The 20,881-nt window shown below is 42.3% G+C and overlaps 1 long non-coding RNA gene across 4 annotated transcripts; it reads left to right on the top strand.

Moving 5' to 3' along the window:
- The first annotated feature begins 328 nt into the window (after positions 1 to 328).
- LOC147655619 (uncharacterized) lies at positions 329 to 19,561 on the top strand. 4 transcript variants are annotated; one of them, XR_015289424.1, is made up of 5 exons: positions 338 to 419; positions 1,651 to 1,746; positions 2,656 to 2,736; positions 12,523 to 12,683; positions 13,199 to 15,522. It is a non-coding gene; the product is annotated as an uncharacterized LOC147655619 (long non-coding RNA). The 4 variants fall into 4 exon arrangements; XR_015289413.1 differs by having other exon boundaries at positions 384 to 483; positions 13,199 to 19,561; XR_015289427.1 differs by lacking the exons at positions 12,523 to 12,683; positions 13,199 to 15,522 and adding an exon at positions 6,351 to 7,358 and having other exon boundaries at positions 329 to 419.
- The last annotated feature ends 1,320 nt before the right edge of the window (positions 19,562 to 20,881 follow it).

Here is a 20,881-nt window from a genome sequence, read left to right as displayed (position 1 = left end):
CTGACTCTGGCTGCAGCAAGCACCTACTGTAGGTTTCTCTTTCAGACTGACTACTGGTTATTTCCTGCTAGGCTATGACTGCATGTATTTGTTTGCAGACTCTGAATGCAGGCTTTTACCTAGCTAGATTATGAATGCAGGTTCCAACAACAGGCTCTAACTGCAGACCCAGACTGACCTCATAGCAGTGATTCTCCTGTTCTGCACTGTCCTCCTGGATTGTGCCTTCAGAATTGTGCCTCTTCCTCTACATCTTCCCATCCACCCGTGACTAGCCAACCCACCCCTTTCAGCTTTATTGGCTATAGCTGTGACTCATCTGGGGTGAGGCTGTATTGGGTAATTAACACAGCTGATACTTACCAGGGGCGAGGTCACCTGTCATCCCTTCTCCTACACTTACCTCTTCTGAAATAATGGTGGGTCTAATTTAAAAATAAAATATCTCCAGTGGAACATGTGGCAGAGTAGTCATGACTGAAGGTACATGTATAGTCTTGCTGCCTGTCTTTGTGCAGCCCATTTCTGGGGGGCAGCTGACACTGTCATTTGTCTGAATATCCTAAGTTTCCAATTCTGCTAACTGGTTGAAGCCAAGAGGAGATCCTAGATCTAAATGCTTCAGATGGAGTGTATTAAATGTTTTCTGTTGTGGTGCTAGGCATATTAGCTGGGTGTTTTGGAGTTCTAGCTGGCACTATTGAGGTGAAAATTTGAGAGCAGAGTTTCATGGAAGGCAAAGTAATAATTGTTAGAAGAAATGCACTGATGGAAAACATAACTCCAGGATTAATACTGTCCTCAGAAGCCGACTGTACTTGCCTAATGCTCCAGCTCAGGGCTGGGTTAATAATCTGCAGTGTAGTTGTTTTACATTGAATGTAATGAATTTTTACTTCCTGAAAACTGCTCAAAATTATCCATTTAGATGAGTGCCAATCAAAATTTTGCATTTCCTGCTTAAAACTGTGAAGCTACTGTGGATCACAGTGTTTGTTGTTCCCACTCAGTGCTGGTGTTTGGTTATTGTCATGCCATGACCCAAGACATGTATTGGCTGGAACAGTCAGGCTCTCCCACTTAAGCAGGTGAACTGTTGCAGGCTGGTGCAGAGAAAACCTGCATGTTAAAGAGCTGTGGCAGCAGCACTGTGTTGTTCCTGCTGGTGTAGATGTCAAACATTTCTATGACTTTGCAGTTCTGACCTTCTGTAAGGAGGCAGGCAACTCCAGAGACATGGGCTCCTGACACCCTGAATTGTAGTGTGCTGGATACCAAGCATGTGCCACATAAACATGGCTGTTTCCTTGCCTGTCAGTTTATTGGGAAGGCAGCTTGCTACAGCCAGGTTTCACTTCTGCATTTAGGATTGCTCTGGATTCTGAGTGGTGTCTGTAGGTTGTATCACTGAGAATAGTAGTGAGAGGCTTTGTTAACATTGTATTTTGACTTAAAGTTGTTCTCCAATCTCCCAAAGAGGTAAGTTCAGAAGAAGCAGCACTACTGTCACATCAGTGCTTCTGAGAGAGCAGTGTATTTATGGGACTCTTAGGAAAGTGATCATTTCATAGTGGAAGTGCACGCCATGTGGGGGGTTTTGTTTTGTGGATTTGTGCTGTTTTGCTCATTAGTGGTTTTTTGTTTCTTTAGTGAAAGTTCTACTGCCTTGGAAGTTTTGCTGTTCCTGCATTTTCTGAGAACAGAGTTTGAGCAGTAATGGAGGCTACAGATTTGGCAGAGCATTTAGTAAGTAAACAGGCTCATAGATTCTAAAAAGGTGATTTGAGTGAAGCGAAAAGTGAAGCAGAGAGAATTTTCAAGAAAGGCTGTGTTCGCATCCAAAACCTTAAACTAAAGTTGGATTGATTAATGAGTACCTCCTTCTCCCTGACAGGGTAGAGTTACTGCCATTGTATATCCCTAGCTGGATCTGGTGCACATTTGAATTTACTGTAGGAGGTTCATGTGGGTTATTCATTCTCAATATTAGAGGTAAGAGACCTGGTCTCAGCTATGTGACTCAAGCTATGTGAATCTTCAGACACCATATCCCTTATTACAATCATGACCTGGCCCAGCCTGTGATTATGGTATGGATTTCTAGCATTGAGGATGCATGACAAATACAGTGCCCTGCTTGTATTTGTCAAGTCCCACCATCTGGCCATTGGGAGCTGCTCACGTTGGTTTTTTTTGGAGAATTACTATCAAAGCATCTTATATTTATGGGTAAGTTAGACTGTCTTTACACACAGAGCAAAATGAAATGCCACAAAAATACAGAAATAGAGTGGTTAAGACTTGTTAACCTGAATATTGAAACCTGCAGAACTGGCTTTGAATACCAGAGTAAGTTACCAGTGAGAATCAGAGCAGTATGCAGACTTGAGCTTTTGGAAAACACTCATGGAATATTCAAAACTTACATTAAGGACTAAAGAATTATTTTGGAAGAATCTTGGGAATAACCTAGTACAAAATCTTAGTGGTTAAGTGTTTAAGGAGTCTTGGCAGTGAAGGCAGAAATACAAGGAGATAATTGATCCACTGGCAAATTACTTTGTGGTCATAAGGTTCAGGCTGAAGGTAAGGGGGAAGTTTGCCACTCTCCTCAACGTGAAATAGAACCAAAGGCAACTCCTGTTCTTTGTGCAGACTAGCTCAAAGAAGACTGCTGTTTGTGAAGAGAGGGAGATGGCTTGGATTCCCTGAACAGTCAGTTCAGAAAAAATGCTGGTAAGTAAACATGAAAATTGGTAGTCATTTTGCAGGTCACAGGGAAGCTGAAGGGAGTAATTGGTATAATTTGCACCTGTGATTCTGTCCTATACATCTTGCTGCACTTTAGTCAGAAGAAAATAGAAGTGAGGTATGGGAGCCTACTGGTATTTACAGGAAGAGTTGTACTAGTCAGGTGAAAATGGCTGCCTCGGAAAACCAGCAGAGGGCGTAGGAAAGCTTCTCCCAGAATTGTGTTTACTATGAAAATAAAGCCTAGTAAGAGTGCATTCATGCAGAGCAGAGGTAGGGTGAGACTGCAAACCTCACCACTACCATGACTCAAGATTAGAATCAGGCTTCTGCCTGATGAATTGCTATTAATATCTTTATGTAAGTCCTGGGAGAGCATTGCTGACACAGGATGGCTGGATCCCCAAATATATGGGGATTGTCAGCAAGGTTCAGCGACAGTGCTACAGTCTGCACAGCTCGTAGGTAATTCCAGCTATGTCAAAGTATTTGAGAGTACTTTTGTTAAATACACTTCTCAGTCTTTAGTCTTTTACCTCCCTGTACGAAGGATAGCTGAGGGCAATTTTTTGTTTCCTAAGAGAATTCCAAATTACATTTGTTCCAATCAGGGACCCATGTTTCCAGCTGTGATCCAGTCTTGCACTTGTGCTTCTCTACTCTAACCTTGTGTTTTCTGACTCTTACAGTGGGTAGATTTGAGGCTGTTTCTGGGTACAGTGGGTACTCTGGAGCAAGATTTTCCTCGTATGAGTAATTCAGTGGGCATGCTGTTCCTATAGCAGATCATCTGTTCTCAAGTGGTGCATTCATTGTAGGAAAGCTTGGTATGAAGCTTAGAAAAGGTGCCTCATTTTGAGCAAGGTTGGGGTTCTGCCTGCCTGTCCATCCATTAACAGCTGGGTAATGAAGTGATCCCCATGCTGTACCAGGCACTGCAAAATGAAGGAGCAGAATGAAAGAACTGGTGAAGCTGGTGGAGCGCATCTGTACATCTGACATCTCCTTTCAGAAGTAGTTCCTCTGCTGTGTACACTTTAGTTACCTAAAAACAACCTAAATGCTTCTAGAGGGAAAAGCATGTAGCCGTCATCTGGAAGGAAGGGGCTAGGAGTGAGAGAGAAGCATATGGATGTAGTGTGGCAGAGACACAGGAGACTCAGAAACGTAAAACAACAGCTAATTATGCTGAAGCTGCAAGTCAACAAGTATTTAAAGTAAGCAGCCCTTTAAGAGTCCACTATTGACCCTGATTGGTTTCATCAAGGCAAAGGGCCTGACACGTAAAGATGTTTGACTGTTGCCCAGCTAACAGCTGATACTGGAGGGGCATCTCAGGGAGATTCTCCACAGCAGCTCTTAAGAGTTTCTTTTGACATATTAAAACTGAGGCATCCTGTTCTAATTGGCTTCATCTGCTCAGGGCTTTGGCCATCTTCCTCCACACTATCAGCTCAGTGCTGCTGGTGGGACACTACCCTGCAGGGACTTGAGTGGGTTTATACCATCATGGATGGAAGGTTATAAATAAGCTTTAGGACACATCTGACTGAAAAGTAAAAATAAATCTTAAACTCCTTGAGTCTTAATGTTTAATTGCTTTAATCCAACAGTCTAGCATGCTGCAGTTGCAGAATAGCAGTCACCAGACTATCATCAAATCCTCAGCAGCTGGCACAGCCTAGATATTTAAAATGACCATCTTAAGGCACTTCTGACCCAAAGAAAATTTCTGTTCTCTCCCACTGCATCCCAAACTGTCTAAGATACAGCAGCCAGGCACTTCAGGAGCCACAGAAGTGGTGACAGAACACCTGTAACTGGTTTTGTGTTAAGGATTTCTGCACATCTAGTGTACCAGACTAAAAGGCAGAGTGATAAATCCTAGCTGGGCCAGGAAGGGAATCGGAATCACTCTGAAAGTACTTCCCAGTGTAAAGTTACATGACTCTTACCAAAAGCAAAAAGCGATCCATAAGCAGGATTTTTTAAATAATGACATTATCAAGCACGTACATCTTCATGCAGTTCTCTGATGCAAGGAAAAGGGTCATCTAACATTGTGACATATTTTCTGTCATTCTTTATACTTCTTGTCTTGGAATCTTATTTGTTTTTTAATTTACTGTATTTGTGTATTCAGCTTCCTATTTGCCAGCAATTTACAGTGATAAATTCCATAACCTTTCATGTGGAAGTAAGAGGCTTGCTCCTCCTGCATCATGTTAATAGGCAAAAGGGAATGTGTACCATGACTCAGAAGAACTGAATGTTCACATCAGATAACCTCATATCTTAATATTCCTTTCCTGAAGATCCTTCAGGGGGACAGGTCTAGGTAGGAATGACTGGCAATCAATAACCTGAATAACAGACTTAGCAGCAGCAAATGCTATTGATTACAGAAGGGGAAAAGGAAAATCCTTACATTTTGTATGAGCTCTAGAGGCCACAAAGAATAACCTGATGTTTTACAAAAATGAAATTTGTAGCAAGATACACTTCTCCTTGGAACACTTCTTTGTTTATTCTGCCAGCTCAATGAGAACTTTAAAGCATGCCAGGAAGACCCAGTGACAAGTTTACAAAACTAAGTAGCTCAGTAAAAAGACCAACAGAAGTTGCATTTCTGCAACAAATGGGTAAACCAAGGACTTGAGATGTATAAGAGCAGTGCAGCAGTATAACCTGTTACTCAGCTCAGATGACATTTTCCAGCAAGCTGGGGTGGAAGGAGTCTTCCCCAGCATACTCCCTGCAAAGCATGGGCTACAGTCCTCCAGAGCTTTTGGCCTCTGCAGCACACTCACTTCAGGCTCTGCAACATATGGAGGTGCAGCCCTCAACACCAGCTGAAGCCTGAGTGTGCTGTCCATGCCTCAGCTTCCTCTGTTATTTGTGATTCTTTTAAGCTAAAATAGAGGGCATGCTTGGAAACCTCAGGGCCAATTTGCCTTGCATTGCTCCATCTCGACCAAATACCCCCATGCAAAAACAATTTCACATTTCTTACCCCTGCCAATGCCTGTTAATGGTTTTCAAGGTTTGTAAGTCATCTTCACATATGTTGGCTTCTCTTTTTCTGGCTTGGGCAGCTTTCTACCCTTAAGTTTCTGCACTTTACAGGCATGAAAGCAGCCTGGCTTTCCTAGGCAAGATCTGCATTTGGTCTTTCACTGTTCTGCTGCACTAACACTAATGCCTCAACAGGTGGGGCAGCTGTGTGTTTGCTCATGGTATATGCACTGAAAATCTTGATAAAATATTCACTGAAGTGTTCCAAAATCCAGATATTTTCCAACATCTTTCATAGGAGCAGTCATACCTAGTTTACTTAATTCCTTGCAATCATGCCATTCAAGTTGCCATATTTTAACTAAATTGTACTGTGCAGGCTTTCAAAATATGGCATTTCAAAACCACGAATTGTTTTAAGGGTTTTTCCCACTAACTGCTAAGCATTACCAACTGATGTTATCTTAAAATGGCTATAGGGCAACAATAAACTCAAACTGTTACTTCTACTCTAATAATGTGTTACATTGATCCCACATCCAAATCAATGACTGGCAAATGGCATTGTCTTTCTTCATCTTCAGTACAGGATGCGGCAGCTGCCTCTGCTTCCCTGCCAGTGGAAAGTTCATTGTCCCACAGAGAAGGGAAGAGTGACCTGTGAGGTGTGGAGCTGTGTCCATCACCCTTGGATATCTGAGAGTTTTGCCAACAGGTGTCAGTAGAAGCCCCATAGTTCATTGTAGAGTCTGTTTTTGTTTCCTCCTGTGTCTGCTGACCTCAGCCATGACATAGCTGCATGAGAGAGCACATTGTGCTTAGGTTTGTCCTTGACTCTGCCACCTAAAGCCACCATGGTTCTTCCTGCAATACAGTTCCTGACAAAAAAACAGCCTTTTATAGAGGAGGGGAGGAGCAATACAATCATGGTGCAGTCCCATAGCCATTTACAGAGCACAGAGAGGATTAGGTGGCTCTGCGGTGCCCACACAGTTCTCTAGCAGAGAGCTATCAGGAATTAATCAGCAGGACCTAATGCAACATCTTGCCTTGCAAGTCTGAGCACTCGTCTTGAGTTGCAATCTGAAGCAGAGAGTCCTCTCTTGAGGGCAGATGTTTTTCAGATAGCTGACCAGAACTGACTTGAAGGTTTGAGTGCTTGTAGGAGGGTGCCCTCTTCTTAATTAATAGACCAGCTGTTCAAATTCGTGTTACTAGGCAGCTAAATATAGAAATCAGCCAGATGCCTTTGAAGTTTTATTTTAAATGACTTGGTCTTTCAGCCCCATGAATCATCTGTTTTTTTCTGTACTGTGGCATGACTCCAAGAAGTGATCCCAGCACAGCTATTAAGAATAGCTGGGGTACTTCGGGCAGGATTACAGCCAAAGCTGTATGTGCTTTCCGAAGTTACTCAGGGTCAGGAATCAGTGCCAGAAACTGCAGTCAGCCCACCTTGAACATTTATCATGTCCTAACAGCGAGATCACCCAGACTCAGAAGGTCACAAAGCATGGAATCATTTGGAAATCCACCTGTTCTTTCCATGGTTAGATACCCTTGCACTGTGTCCTTGTTTTGCTGTTGTTCTTCTTCCTGGGTCACCTCAAGCTGGCTAGGACCTCACAGGGCTCAGTAGAGTAGCCCCAAATCCATGCTTTTTTCCTTTACACCAGCCCTCAATTAGGAATTTGAGCTCTGAGTAAAGCAAAAGAAGCCTGGTAACTCTAGAAAATAGCCACAGGAACTCTGATAGAAAAATAACTTTTTACATTTTTTTCTTCATGCAGTTTGTGTCAGCAGGAGCAGATCACAGCTCCCATGCTCACCTAAGTGAGGCATTCCAGCACAAAGGCTCCTGAACTTCCAAGTCCATTTACATGCTTATCTGTGACACCAGCAGATATAAACTGCAAATCAGTCAACAGAGAGAATAAATAAATTCTCTATTATTCTGTATAGTATTTTACTGGCTCACTGATTGTGGGGAATTAATCCCCTTCTGACTGGCTAGGGGATGGCTTGATGTCCAGTGGCAAGTACAAGAAGAAGCCATGCCTAGGACTGAAGGTCATACAAATGCATTAAGTCGTGGGTCAGGAACATCCAGATAAACTGCCCCACCTTCCCACACGGCCAGTAGCTCTTATGAGTACTTTTACCATAGGCCTTTCAAAAGTAAAAAACAATAAATTAATTCATAACTGGTTGCCTTGATTTACTTAATCAGATCCCTCTCAGTGTTTTAATATAAAAACATTATGAGAGCAGTTTATGGGCTTTCTTCCCTCCTTAGCATTCCATTCCTGCTAAGACCTTGCACCTTTAATAAATCTTTGCTTCTCAGGGTTTTACTGTGTACCAGTTATATCTTAAATGCTTGTGGGGTCCTCTTGTGTGAGCAAGGCATGCATTCCTGTTAGATATTATCTCAGAGGGAAACTATTGAGAATTCTGAATATACACACCTTGATCTTCTCTGTTTTAATTCATTAGTCACCTAACAGCACCTCTCAAGGTTATCAGAGCAAAAAATGAAATCTGCAGCACAGCTTAAAGGGTTTGGAGGAAAAGAATAAAGTAGTATAATAAGGGGGAAAGGTTTTGTGCAATCCAAGACCTCTGCATACTGAATGTGTAAAAGTTTGCAACCTGCAATAAAGGAATCTCAATGGATTTTTAGAGGATAATATTTACAGAGTAGTTACTTAATGTTTTAAAAGTTCATTGAAGTAGGAGGTGAGCTGTTCTTACAAACTAACCAAATGTTTCAGAAAAATATGAAATATAGCTTCAGCATTTTCCAGATACAGAATTGGTGACTAGTTCTCAGGTAGAGGTAATTTATTTGAGTTAGTTCCATTTTAACCTTTTTGCTTGTCTTTTTCTTTCAGTCATGTACACAGGGCTTTTGCTTTTTTCTCTGTACTGTGCTACAATTAATGTTTTTTGGAGCCCTTGTAGACTAAACTGGAATTACTTCATTAATGCAACAGCATCAATTTATGAATGAGTACCCAGCAGGTTTTGAAAGGCCATCTTCCTTAGCCAAGGTGATGATATTGCAAAAAGCCTCAGCATTCCCACACATCTGTTCATCTTCCTCTCTGATGTGCCCTTTCTGGAGTACAAGTACAGATCAAGGTTACAGCAAGAAAGAGGTAAATGTATCCAGACAGAAGGAAAAGGAAATCTTGCAGTAGACACCAAGGTCTCTTTTACAGCATGAAGAGTCACACAACATTGGGGATGTTCTCCTGCAAAACTTAGGTTTTTGTAAGGGCTCTGATTCCAGCTGATGTTTTGGTGTAACATCATTTGCATTATTTACAAACTTGATTTTAGTTGTTCAGTTTCTTTGGCGTGGGATGTGCTAACCCAATTGCTTTCCTTTTCTGGCTGTCTGATGTCTGCATGTCGTGAATTTTAGACAAAAATACAGAGAAATGCTGCTGATTCAGTCATCAGATCAGCCCCCTGGACAGTGATCTCTAAGCTCCCTGCCAGCAATGTCTCCTATCCAGTCACTTGTGGAAGAAACTCATCTTTGCAAGGACCCAGCACACTCAGAATGGCTTCAAACAGGATAAACCATTGGATGTGGTTTTTTCTGTCTTTGGTGACACAGCTTGCTATCTTACACCAGAAGATTACAGTCTTTGTTACAGTCTTGACCAGAGATGTAGAACTTCAAAGATAGTACACCAGTCTGATCAGAAATGCAAACTGTTGTCCATATCTAATAGCAAACACACAAGTTGCCTTGGAGTCAAATATGGCTCACACTAGCCACAAGAGGACAAGGCAGGCCATTACTTCTTGTGATACAGTTGCTGTAGTACATCCATTAAAAAGCAAAACCATTTCTGATGCAGGAATAAGTTGCCTCCAGAAGGAAACCAACACAATGTGAACCTCAGCCAGCTGACTGGAAGCAACTCACTCCAGCTACCAGGAGTATAAGAATTCCTGTGCTGTACCTTGACAGCTTTCACCACAATCCAGCTTTTATCACAGCCTGTTACAATGCAGTGTCTGCCTTAGAGGGGAAGTGCTGTCTCCTTCAGCCCTGGGGAAAACCCGATGCATCCTGTGGAGTTAAGGGGCTTGCATAGGAGATGCCACCTCTGCTTCCCACCTGGCATATGCATTGAGAGTCCAGTGGAGGCTGTGGCCTAATAATCTGTTTGGTCTCAGTGCTTTGTGCTGAAAGGAGAAAAGAACAAAACTGACTTCCCTGAAGCTGTGCTTGGAGACAGCACAGAGTCATGAGCAAAAGTTTTGAGAAGGAAATTTTTCCCTCAGAGCCCTGACGTAAGCAGGTTAAAAAAAAAAAAAAAAAAGACAATGGGAAAAAAGATGCAAAGAAACAATCACAGCTGGAAAATAACAAGTCTGTGCACTGCAGTAAAAACCACTTCACCTTTATTCATCCAAGGCGATTGCATTTCTGCCTAGCAGAGACACGGCCAAGATTTCTGTTCATTTGCACTGCCTGTTGTAGCTCCCCTTGCAGACCAAACTATTATAACAGAAAACGATAAAGAGTGTCGCTATGGGTGTTTCAGAAAACACGGACACCATGGAAAACAATGCTGGCAGGACTCCTGAAGACACAGTCTGCCCTCTGCTTCTGAACATCTGTTCCCTCTTCTTTCACAAGGCTATTTGCCCTGGAACTTCTTCCAGCTTTTCCTTGCTTGGGTGATGAACTGGGCAGATGGCATGTGGGGGCATGTGGATGAAGAGTTTCACATTTGTTAGAAGCAGCCTTGTTGCCTTTCCCTGAGCTGGTACTTCACTCAAGCTGAATGCTTCTAATGTTAGCTCAGGCACCATATGGGTGGGAAGCGTGGAGTCTTCCTGCAGGGACCTGGAAAGAACATGCCTTAGGTGGCTCATGTGTTGCCTCTGGCACCTGCTCTGTGGGACCCTCCACAGCCATGAACCTCTCTCCCTGCTGCTGCCTCTGCACTCTCCTGCTTTCACGCACTGTGTCTCCATCTGCCCCACTCCACTTCTGCTCCTGTGGCCCATCACAGCCACACTTCAGCTCCAGCTCAGTGGCAAGCCCTCAGGATTTTCAGCCAAGAGAAAACAAGGGTTAGCCTTTGCATTCCAAGCAGAGGTGTGTGCAGGGTCAGAGAAATAACAAACTGGACCTCGTGATTCGAATTCAGTAGTCATAAGCTCTGTGTAATCTTAAAGGAAATGGCAGCCGCTGTCTAGCACACCTCTCCAGCTTTCCAGCTGAAATGCAACAGCTTCTAAATTTGATGCCAGCTCACAGCTTCCCTTTTCACTTTATCTCCTTTAACAGTCATCTTCTCTGATTAAATAGGGGTCCATAGCGTCACTGTGTGAGATGTAGATAGCTGAGTAGTACAGCATATATTAGGCCTGTGTTTTATTTGGCTCTTAATGGCAGGAGCCCAATTCATCAGCATACAGAGCTCTATTTACAGTATCCATGACCTACAACTTTTTATCTCACTTGGAGCCCCATTCTGTAAGGTAACATGGACCTTAAAATGGTCTGCATTGAGAAGCCCTGTTAATCAAAATCTTCTTTTGCATATTATTAGATTGGTTAAACAACCTTAAAGAAATTAATGACTGAATGGAGAAGCAGTATGCAGAACATCAATAGTGATCCAGCTGATAACCATGAATTATTTGTGAATGGGAATTGTGCTAAATACCTCATCAGAACAGGCAGAATATTGTGGACTGAGTGCTCAGGTGTTCCTTTTGGCAAGTGCCATTTCATTTGTACAGTGTTTGTGACTGTCGACAGTGCCTTCCGGGCAGATAACAAGGCTCCATACTCAACTGTAGAGATTTGTCCACTACTTTTCCTCTGCATCATTTCTAGAGATGTAGGACAGTATGGGGACTTTTTTGGGGGAGCAGAAACCAAGAAGTACTGGAGAAACTACTCCATTCAGCATAAGACTTGGTTGTCCTTAGGATCTACAGGAAGTCCCCCCAACTCCACTGAAAAGTTTCCTCTGTGGTCTGGGCTGAAGTAAAGAACAAAAGCCCAAGACATTTTACAGAACTTCAGCATTATTTTGCTTACTGATGGCTGCTTTGGCAGGTAAACATCCCAGGGAGAGTAACAGATGATGAAGAGTGGCAAGAGAGATGGTCATTGATCAAAGGGGCTAAATTAATCGGAGGAATCTGCCTCACATAATGAATTACATGTGATGTGTATTTATGTGTAAAGTCTGATTTTACAAGTTCACTAGCTTAATATGCAATTGGAGGCATGTCACAGCAAGGGAGAGGAATATTATTTTTCTTGCCATAGTCTACTTTAAAGTGCATTGGAAATGCATCTCAAATGATGAGTCCAAACTTCAGATTTTGATTGTTTTCCTTTTTAATGGGAAGAACTCCATGCTCTTGTCTTAATGTACTAATTTATCCTGTTGAACTTTGTATGTTTTGAAAAACATCACTGCAGTACTGGAAGAGATTCAATCCTTTCAAAAGAGAGACTACAAAACATTGCTTTCATCTTCCTCCCATCACTGTAGAGACTAATAAGCACTGATATTGCAGAGACCAAAGGTGCACCTAGTGCAGTTCCCTGTTTTGGTAGCACTGGGATCAAGGTGTGTACTGGTAATAGCAGCTCTGTAGCACCTTCTCCACCCTCCAAATAATATTTTTTAAATTAAGAGAAAGTTGCAAGAACCCTTTAAAATATTTTCATCCGTAGTTGGATTAACTTCTTTCCTTTTACAGGACACTAAAAAAAAGAGCCATGAAGAACAGATGAGTTTCCAGTGCTACAGAAGAAGATTGTCATAGGAATTACGAGTCTTATCTCAGTCCCTGATGTATTAAATATCAAGCTTTCCCCTACAGCAAAAGGTGTCAAACCCAACCCTCCTAGGCTTCCTCCAGTAAGGACTTCTAGAGTGCATTTGAATTGTATTTTTAAACTTCTCTGCAGAGAAGCAAGAGCTTTCATTATCCATCCCTCATTCCCTGCTTCCCTAAAGATAATTTTCTTAGTACAGTCTACTTGAAAGTGCTTTGGTATTGCAGCTTGAATGATGCATCCAAAATTCGGTTTTGATTATTTTTATTTTTAGTGGGAAAAACTTAGTGCTCTCATCTTAGTGGACTAATCTGTCTGCACAAATAACTGCAGTGCTGGACTTACACGTTACCCAAGTAACCTCCTCTGTTGATGTGGGGAGAGTGGTGGACATTGTCCACCTGGATTTTTCCAAGGTTTTCAGTACAGTTTCCCACAGCCACCTCCTGTGGTGGGCCATGTGGTGGGTGGGGAACCCTCTGGTGGGCTGCACACAGAGCGGGGTGGGAAAGATCTTCTTTTCAGAAAGAGAAGCCTCTCACACATGGGGTCCCCAGAGATGAATATAGGGCCCAACAGTGTTCATTATCTTCAAAGGTGATCTGGAAGATGTGATCAAGTGTATTCTGATGAAGTCTGACAATGGAATCAAGCTGAGAGAGGAAGTGGACGCTTCCAGAGAGTCACACTGCAGGAACACCTGGATAGGCTGAAAGAGTGACCTGATAAGAACCTTATGAAATTCAACAAGGACAAGAATAATATCTTACACCTGGGAGAACATAATCCAAGAGTGCAGCACAGGCTGGGATCTACCTGGCTAGGGAGCAGCTCAATGGAAATGGACCTAGGGGGTCCTGCTGAACAAGTTCAGCATGAATGAGCAGTGGAGCAAAGCAAGCCCATGGGATGCTGGGTTACATCAAAAAGGACACCACCAGCACAGATAAAGAAGTCATTGTCCTACTCAGTGCTTGTCAGGTCACACTTGGAATACTGTGTTTGGTTTTGGTCCTCACTATTCAATAAGATGTGGGCAGGATGGAGAAGGTCCAGAGAAGGGACACATGTGCCAAGCGAGGAAAGGCTGAGAATTAGGTTTGTTGAGCCTTGAGGAAAGAAGGCTCAGGGGAAACTTTATCACCATGTTCTAGTATTTACAGGGTGGCTACAAAGAAGATAAAGACTCTTTTTACAAGTAGTCATATGGAAAACACAGGAGATAATGGAGACAAGTCACTCCTGGGGAGATTCTAATTGGACACAAACATTTTTCATGAGAATAATCAGCCACTGGAATAATCCCCCCAGGAAAGCAGTGGATTCCCCAGCATTGAACACTTTTAAGATCCAGCTGGACAAGGGTGCTGGGCTGTCTTGTCTTCTAGACTGTGCTTTTGCCAAGAAAGTTTGGACCAGCTGATCCTTGAGCACGTGGTACTATGATTCTGTGGGGATACTGATGTTTTCCTGGAGCTGAAACAGTCCATCAATTTTCAGCTTTAAGGAGCAGCTAAGGAACAACCCCCACTCTCTTCTTTCCCTATCCTCATGCCCCCACAAAGCTCTAACAACAGACTGCATCAGTTTTGCCATCTTTCCTCCTTAGTCCTATAGTTTATAACTGTTTATAACTGGAAATGGCATAATCTCTAATGTAAGGACAGACTCCACAAGACATTGAAAGAGAGAACAAAATTAATGGAAAACCTTTTAAAAGTCTCAAGGCTTTAAACTCTGGCAGCACTGCTCCGTGGGTATCACAAAAACGCTGAGCCGTTGTTTGCATAAGCAACATGCAGTGTTTGTATATGACTTTGACTCATTTTTCCTTATCCTACTCCCAAATTAACATTGCCAGGTTCTCACTAGCCTTCCTTCCCTAGTGTCCCACAAGCCTTGAGCATCACTAGACTGTGGTTGTCTTTGACTTCAGCTTCTTAAGTGTATTTCATAAACTTTTCTTGTTTTCAAGAAAGTGAGTTCCCCTGCAGCTGCTCAGCACAGATTTCCCTTCCCCCAGCCCAATAGTTTAGGCTGTATCCTATAAGCAGGTCACATCTCCAAGGACAATATTTTGGAAGTTTCTAAGGCTAGTTTTCTATGGCTACCTGCTTGTGCTAGACTGCAGCACCTCTGTTGCTTGCTGCTGTGTCCTGTTTTAGACTCCTGTTCACTAAGGCGAAGACAGTAGTTTGGTTCACAGTTTTTAATGCAGACCAGACCTCTGAGTCTGCTTCCTCCTTTCCTTCCTCAGCAGCTTACTTCAGTGTCCAAAGTCTGTATCAGAAGTCTGTATTAGAAGCAGCTGAATAATGATGGCTTTAGGCAGAGGATTCAGGTGTTACATCCTACCTTGTCTGACTGTGTTCGAGTTGACTCTTTGCAGCCTCCTTCATAAATCTGGGGCAATTGTTTTCATCCACTGCACAGTTTTTTGAGTCTGGCCTCCAACCTGGCTTTGCTCAGTGAGGTTGGCTGTAGAATTAGTGTCTCACAAACAAACATTGCACATTCTCCTCTGCTGAGTTTTTCTTCAGCTCCCCATCTTACAGCAGAAAAACACAGCATTTCTTTCTGGGAGTCTGTTTGGGCTGACAAAAACCCTGACAGAAGGCTGTGGGAAAAACCCATAGTTGTGGAGAGTAAGGCATTACCCACATTGCCCCCTGTTTAGTTTTATGCAAATGTTACCAGAAAGTTCTTTGTTTCCCCTATTGTTATTGGTTTATGTTTGCTGCAATGTTTTACATATTCCTAATCATCCTTCCCTACTGGACCCTTACCCTCAGACTCCACCCCTACATAGTTTATGTAAGTTACTGTATCACTCTGACCCTTGCCTTTTTGACGCACCTTCTGTTGCTGTTTGGGTTATGTGTTGTTTTCACTATTAAAGTATTACTTTTAGGGTCACTAAATTGTCCTTCTGTTGTTTCACCATATTGTCCCCAGCTGGCCCGGTCTCAAGGTCACGGACAGGAGTTCACAGTAAGAAAAATTGGATTTTTTCAGATCTGTCTTACCTGGACAAGGGCTTTTACGTGTTTTTTCTTGATTTTCCAGCTCTCTAGGAACATGAGAATATTTGTACCAGGTCCTATGAAAAGGCATTTAGTTCAATATCCTGTTTCCAGTAGCAGCCACAATGCTGTGGAAAATCGACTTGAGCAAATGGCCTATAGTGCCAATAAAGGCAAAAGGCGACACTATCAGGAGTCTGTGAACCTGGCAATTTTCAATTATCCCTCCTCATGTATCCTCAGCAGTCATACTTCTTTCAACAGCAGCACTGAAGATGCATTCCTGCTTATTTCCTTTAGCATCTGTCCATGGTCAATGAGTTTGTCCTTGCGCCTACTGATCCAGTGTGCCTCCAAAAGCTGCTTGTAGTGGGTTCCAGAGGTCCTCAGATGTGGAGAAACTCCACATCTCCAAGCTGAAGATCCAGCCTCTGTAAATGGCTTCTTACAAAAGCAGGTTCTTATTCACTTGATTTTTTACGATACCTTCTCCATCTTTATTCCCTTTCTTTAGATGCAGTGAACAGGACAGTAGATTGTATTTAAGATTATTGTGGTTGTGCAAAGTCTTTTTAGGGCCAGAAATCCTGTTCTTTCATGACAATTCCCCACATTTTGTTGGCTTAATGTGCAGCAGTCAGTGAAAAACAGTTTCAGTGAGCTGTCAGTGGCAATTCCAAAACCCCTCTTGAGTTATAACTGTAGGTTCTAAGTTCAGCATCATGTACACATAGAAGCAGATTATTTTTCCCTCCAAAATGCATAACATGTTTTCTGATCCTGAAGCTCATCTATCCCCACTTCCACCACACAGACACACATTTTTGCAAGTTCCATGTCATCAGGTAGGAATTTTGCTGCTAGAAAGATTCCAACTACTTCCACCATTGTAGAAATTTCAGTGTTCCTTTTACAGGGAATTGATGAAGACATTGAAAACTACTGATCTCAGGACTGGTTCTTAGGTGAGCCCTTCAGCAGTTCACATCTTAAGGAGTCACCATTGAGCCAACAATCTACTTTCTATCCTTTAAATCCAAAGAGGGAGCTTTTCTTCAGGTCACCCTTGAATACCATCCACATGGAACATTATAAAACAATTTTTGAAAACCCAGGTGAATGAGGCTGACTGGATCTCCTGTATTCATGTGCTTATTGACATCCCCACAGATGTCCAGAAGGCTGGACTGGAGGTTTTCCATTACGAAAGCTTTGCTGGTTCTTTCCCAGCTGGTTGTGTTCATCCTGTGCTCTGAGGACCTATTTTATACAGCAGAGTCCTTCTTATCAGAGCTGGGAGAGAGGGTCGTAAGTCTGGTTTCCAGGTGGTTCCCAGAACCTCCTCTGGGGTGTACTTTGGGATGGGACCAACCCTGGCAGACAGCACTGTGTACATGCTGCTGTGGTGTTGCAGCATTTCTGGCAAAGCTAAGGGATATGTTGCACAGCCACATTTCCACTGGATTGGGAGCAGATGTTTTCCCATCATCTTCATCAGCAAAAAGAAAAGATGTAATTGGGCTTCTCTGCCATGACTTTTTTATTCCTTAATGTCCTTTCTACACCTTGGCCACCTCACAGTTCCTACTGTTTTCTGCCTGTGAGTATTTATATAACATTCTTGCTGTCAGCATAAGCATCTAGTCCAAACTGCTCCTCTAGTTCTTATTTAACCCTCTTAAATAAGAGCTTTCTGTATACAGTTGACCCAAATTGCTTTATGGCCATTCTTGCTCTCATTTGAGCATTACCATTTTTAAGTACTGGTATAGTGTATCCATTCTTTACAGATTATTCCTGTCTCCTGGTGTTAAAAGGCATGAATCCCTCCTTTCTACCCAAAGACTCATCCACCTACTGGCACTCAGGACCTCTACTTGCCCCTATAGTTTCTCACAAGAAACTAGAAGGATTCTGGAAAAGCCAGGATAGAAGTCTTGGACTACAGTCTCATTCTTAACAGCAGACCATATCCTAGGTGTACCATCCTACACTTCCCTACCATTTGGTGCCAGCATTCCTGCATACCTGGGTTCTCATTCTTGTACCCTTAAGTACTCTCCCTAGGCAGCAAACTTTCTGGGCCTTGGTGCCCAGAGAGCAAGTGTCCATGCTGCCCTCTCAGTCACCACAAACCCAGCTGCTTTTTTTCAGTCAGAAACCAATTACCACCACCTTCTTCCAGTTCTTGAAGGTCCCCTTTACCAATGGATTGTATTTGGTGCAAGAGGGCACTAATAGGAGCTGGAAGCCAAATCTCATCAGTGACAATAGTGCTTTCCTTCCACTAGGACACTGGTCTTCCTGGAAAAATTTCTAAAACTCCTGGCCAGACCAGAGGTGTGCAGGGGAGTGAAGAGAGCACCTTTATCTGTCCTACAATTAACAAACAACCAGTACAGACCACCCATGGTCTTTCATGTCCAGGTGAAGAGAGCTGACTCTTCAAATAAAGGGCTCTGTGCAGGCTTCCTGGTTTGGATGGAAACACAGTGATGGTTCTCTCCACTGTTATGTGTTCCTAAGGTGCACAGCTCAACAGCACCCAGAGCCTACCCCAGAGGAGGTTTTATTTCACTGACACAGTGCATACAAAGTCCTCTTTGCCTGATACTTTACTAAATGCTTTTCCTGTGATCATTGTCCTTGATATCCTGCTCTTGCAGAGGAGTCCTGGTATGAGTTCTGGGTTTTTATTTTAATGGAACTATAAATTTTTGAGAAGTTAATCTGGAAAATAAAACAAGGAATAATAGTAAATGGGCTTCACAGACTGTGCAATGAAAAGATGTTCTTGCACTTTATAAGTGTTTTAATAGTATGGAACTTTTTATTTTCTTTTCTCTAAAGAGTTCTACTTTCTCATCTGATAACAAAGCAATGTTTGATTCTCTCTGTGCATTCATCACCATGGTACTAAAGTGCCTTACAGAGAAATAAGGCAGGTGGTTGGCAGTCTTTTCTTTGAGACTTTCAACAAAAGTGGCCCTTGAAGGACTTTGACAGCCTGCCTGTGTCAACCTATTAGTATTATTAGTATTACATTGGCATATATGCATCCATGAAACAAACCCAAGGATTTCTGAGTTGCCTGGATGCCATTGTAACAGATGGCTAGGAATAGGAAAACAGCCCAGAAATCATTTCTGCATGCAGTAGTGCGGCTAGTTGAAATAAACCTGAAAGTGTTTGCTCACCCTGAAGACATTATCAGATGCTTTAGTGGATGGAACTATCATTGATAATGTGGCCAAGTTAGTGAAGCACTAAATTATTGACAGGTTCCAAATATCTTGGGTTGAGCTTGTTACTTACTGAAGAGACTAGCATGGACCTATTCAGTCTCCCTGAGACTGGCCCATCATCCTTGATGGAATGAATTCCTTTGGACTGACAGACAGGTCCCTCAGCAACATGTGAAAGCACACATTCACATTCATGAAATTCAGTAACAACAGGCTAGAAATGGAACCTCCAACAACAGATAGGAACACTTTTTAATCAAAAATAACTTTTCTAGTTCTCTTTCTCCTTTACCACATCTCCCCACCCTCCACCCACACCCCTGACAGCTTTTCCACCCCAGTGGGTAATGGGGTTCTGTGCAATCAGTACACAGAATTTATTTAACTCTTCCCATTCAGCTAATTTCTGTTGATGGCCAATATGTGTAACAACTGCATTCAAAGAGAGGATTCTATAACTTATTTTCTGAAAGAGGAACGCTTGCTTTCTGCTTTGTGCTCATCTGGCTGAAGGCGAGTTTATAAGTATTTTTATTTATCACTGTCCTCCCCTTTCCACCCTACAGCTGTTTCTTTCCTCCCAGAATCCACGGTGTGGATTAAGTGCCACAAGTTTAAATCTAATGACAGTTCAGTTTCCAGAAGGTAGAAACATTTCAGCTTCCAGAGGAAGGTGGATATACTGCTCTGGTGGAAACAACAATTATTCAGAGAAGAAATATGCACATGTTCATCTGCAAGGTACCTTTTTTAGTTAAGCAACATCAACACAGATGTAAGCAGACACAAGGGAGCAAATACCATGGCTAAAGTCAAGGAAGAGATCTGCTATGAAACATGGTAAGAAAAGAATTAGGAAAACAGAAAAGCATCATCTTAAATTTTCAGAGGACTCTTTAAAACCTTGACACCATGTCAGGCAGTGTGTGATACAAATTACAGATAGCTCAGTTGCATCTCACAAACATGTCTTAAGGTTTCATTTTTCCACATGCCATTTTGCAACAGCTGGCATGTTGGGTTTTTTCTCCCTTACTAATACAAAATTCTTGAGTGGGTTGGCTGTGAATTCCCATCTTTCTAAGCAGAAAGCATCCAATTCTGCTTTTTTTTCCCACATTTTTGAAGAGCTAGACACGAGACACAGTGGGGAACTCAGCTGAGAGAATTAATTTCTGTATCTGATGGGGATCTGAGTTACAGTGAATATGGGTGGTCCTGTGCAGAGATGAACATCACCAATATCCCTTCATTAAATGCTGCTTCTCCTTTTGTGAAAGGAAAGAAAACCCTAGATTCAAGAACACTGAGAATCAGGCATTTCCATTCTCCCCGTGCCTACCAACAAAGAGGTGGACACAGAAGCTGGGCAGAAGAACAATGAGAAATTAGACAAGTTTCTAGCAGAATTCCTAAAAAGTTCCAGTGAAATAATCTGCAGAAATTATTTTTTTCTGAAAGAATAGACAAATCTGATAAAATCATGTCTGTCTCTGAGCACACCAGCTGGACTTGTTTATGGTCTAGCAGTTCTTAATTGTCTCCCATCCCTGCCACTATCTTGCAGATAACAGCATATCTCCTCCTTTTATTAATTTGTCAATAATTTTATTGTTCTTGTTTCAGCCCTGTGGGCACTGTGCAAATGATGGAAATCAGACTGGATATCCTAACATTAGCTGAAAAAAGACTTACAGGGGAAAAGTGAAGATGGTAAATTAGCTTCAGTGGTGACATACAAGCTTGGCACCACCTCAGATAGAGCAATTGTAAAAACCAGCATTCCAGATCCTGAGGAATAAGTTACAAATACATTACATACAACTGATGCAAAATACTAAGGAATTACACCAATACTTGGTAAGGGTGGGATGGGGAGAAGGGAGCCTGCACCAATACCCAAACTAGATTCACTTTTACATGTGCTAATCTGGTGAGTAGTAAACACAGTCATATTTCTATAGAAGAATTTTAAAGGGTCAATGAACAACACAGAAATGTAAGCTTCTTGG

The sequence above is a fragment of the Cyanistes caeruleus genome, chromosome 1, assembly GCF_971803275.1.
Source record: "Cyanistes caeruleus chromosome 1, bCyaCae1.hap1.1, whole genome shotgun sequence".
Lineage (NCBI taxonomy): Eukaryota > Metazoa > Chordata > Aves > Passeriformes > Paridae > Cyanistes > Cyanistes caeruleus.
Note: the sequence above shows the minus strand (reverse complement) of the source record. Positions and strands in the feature narration are given on the sequence as shown.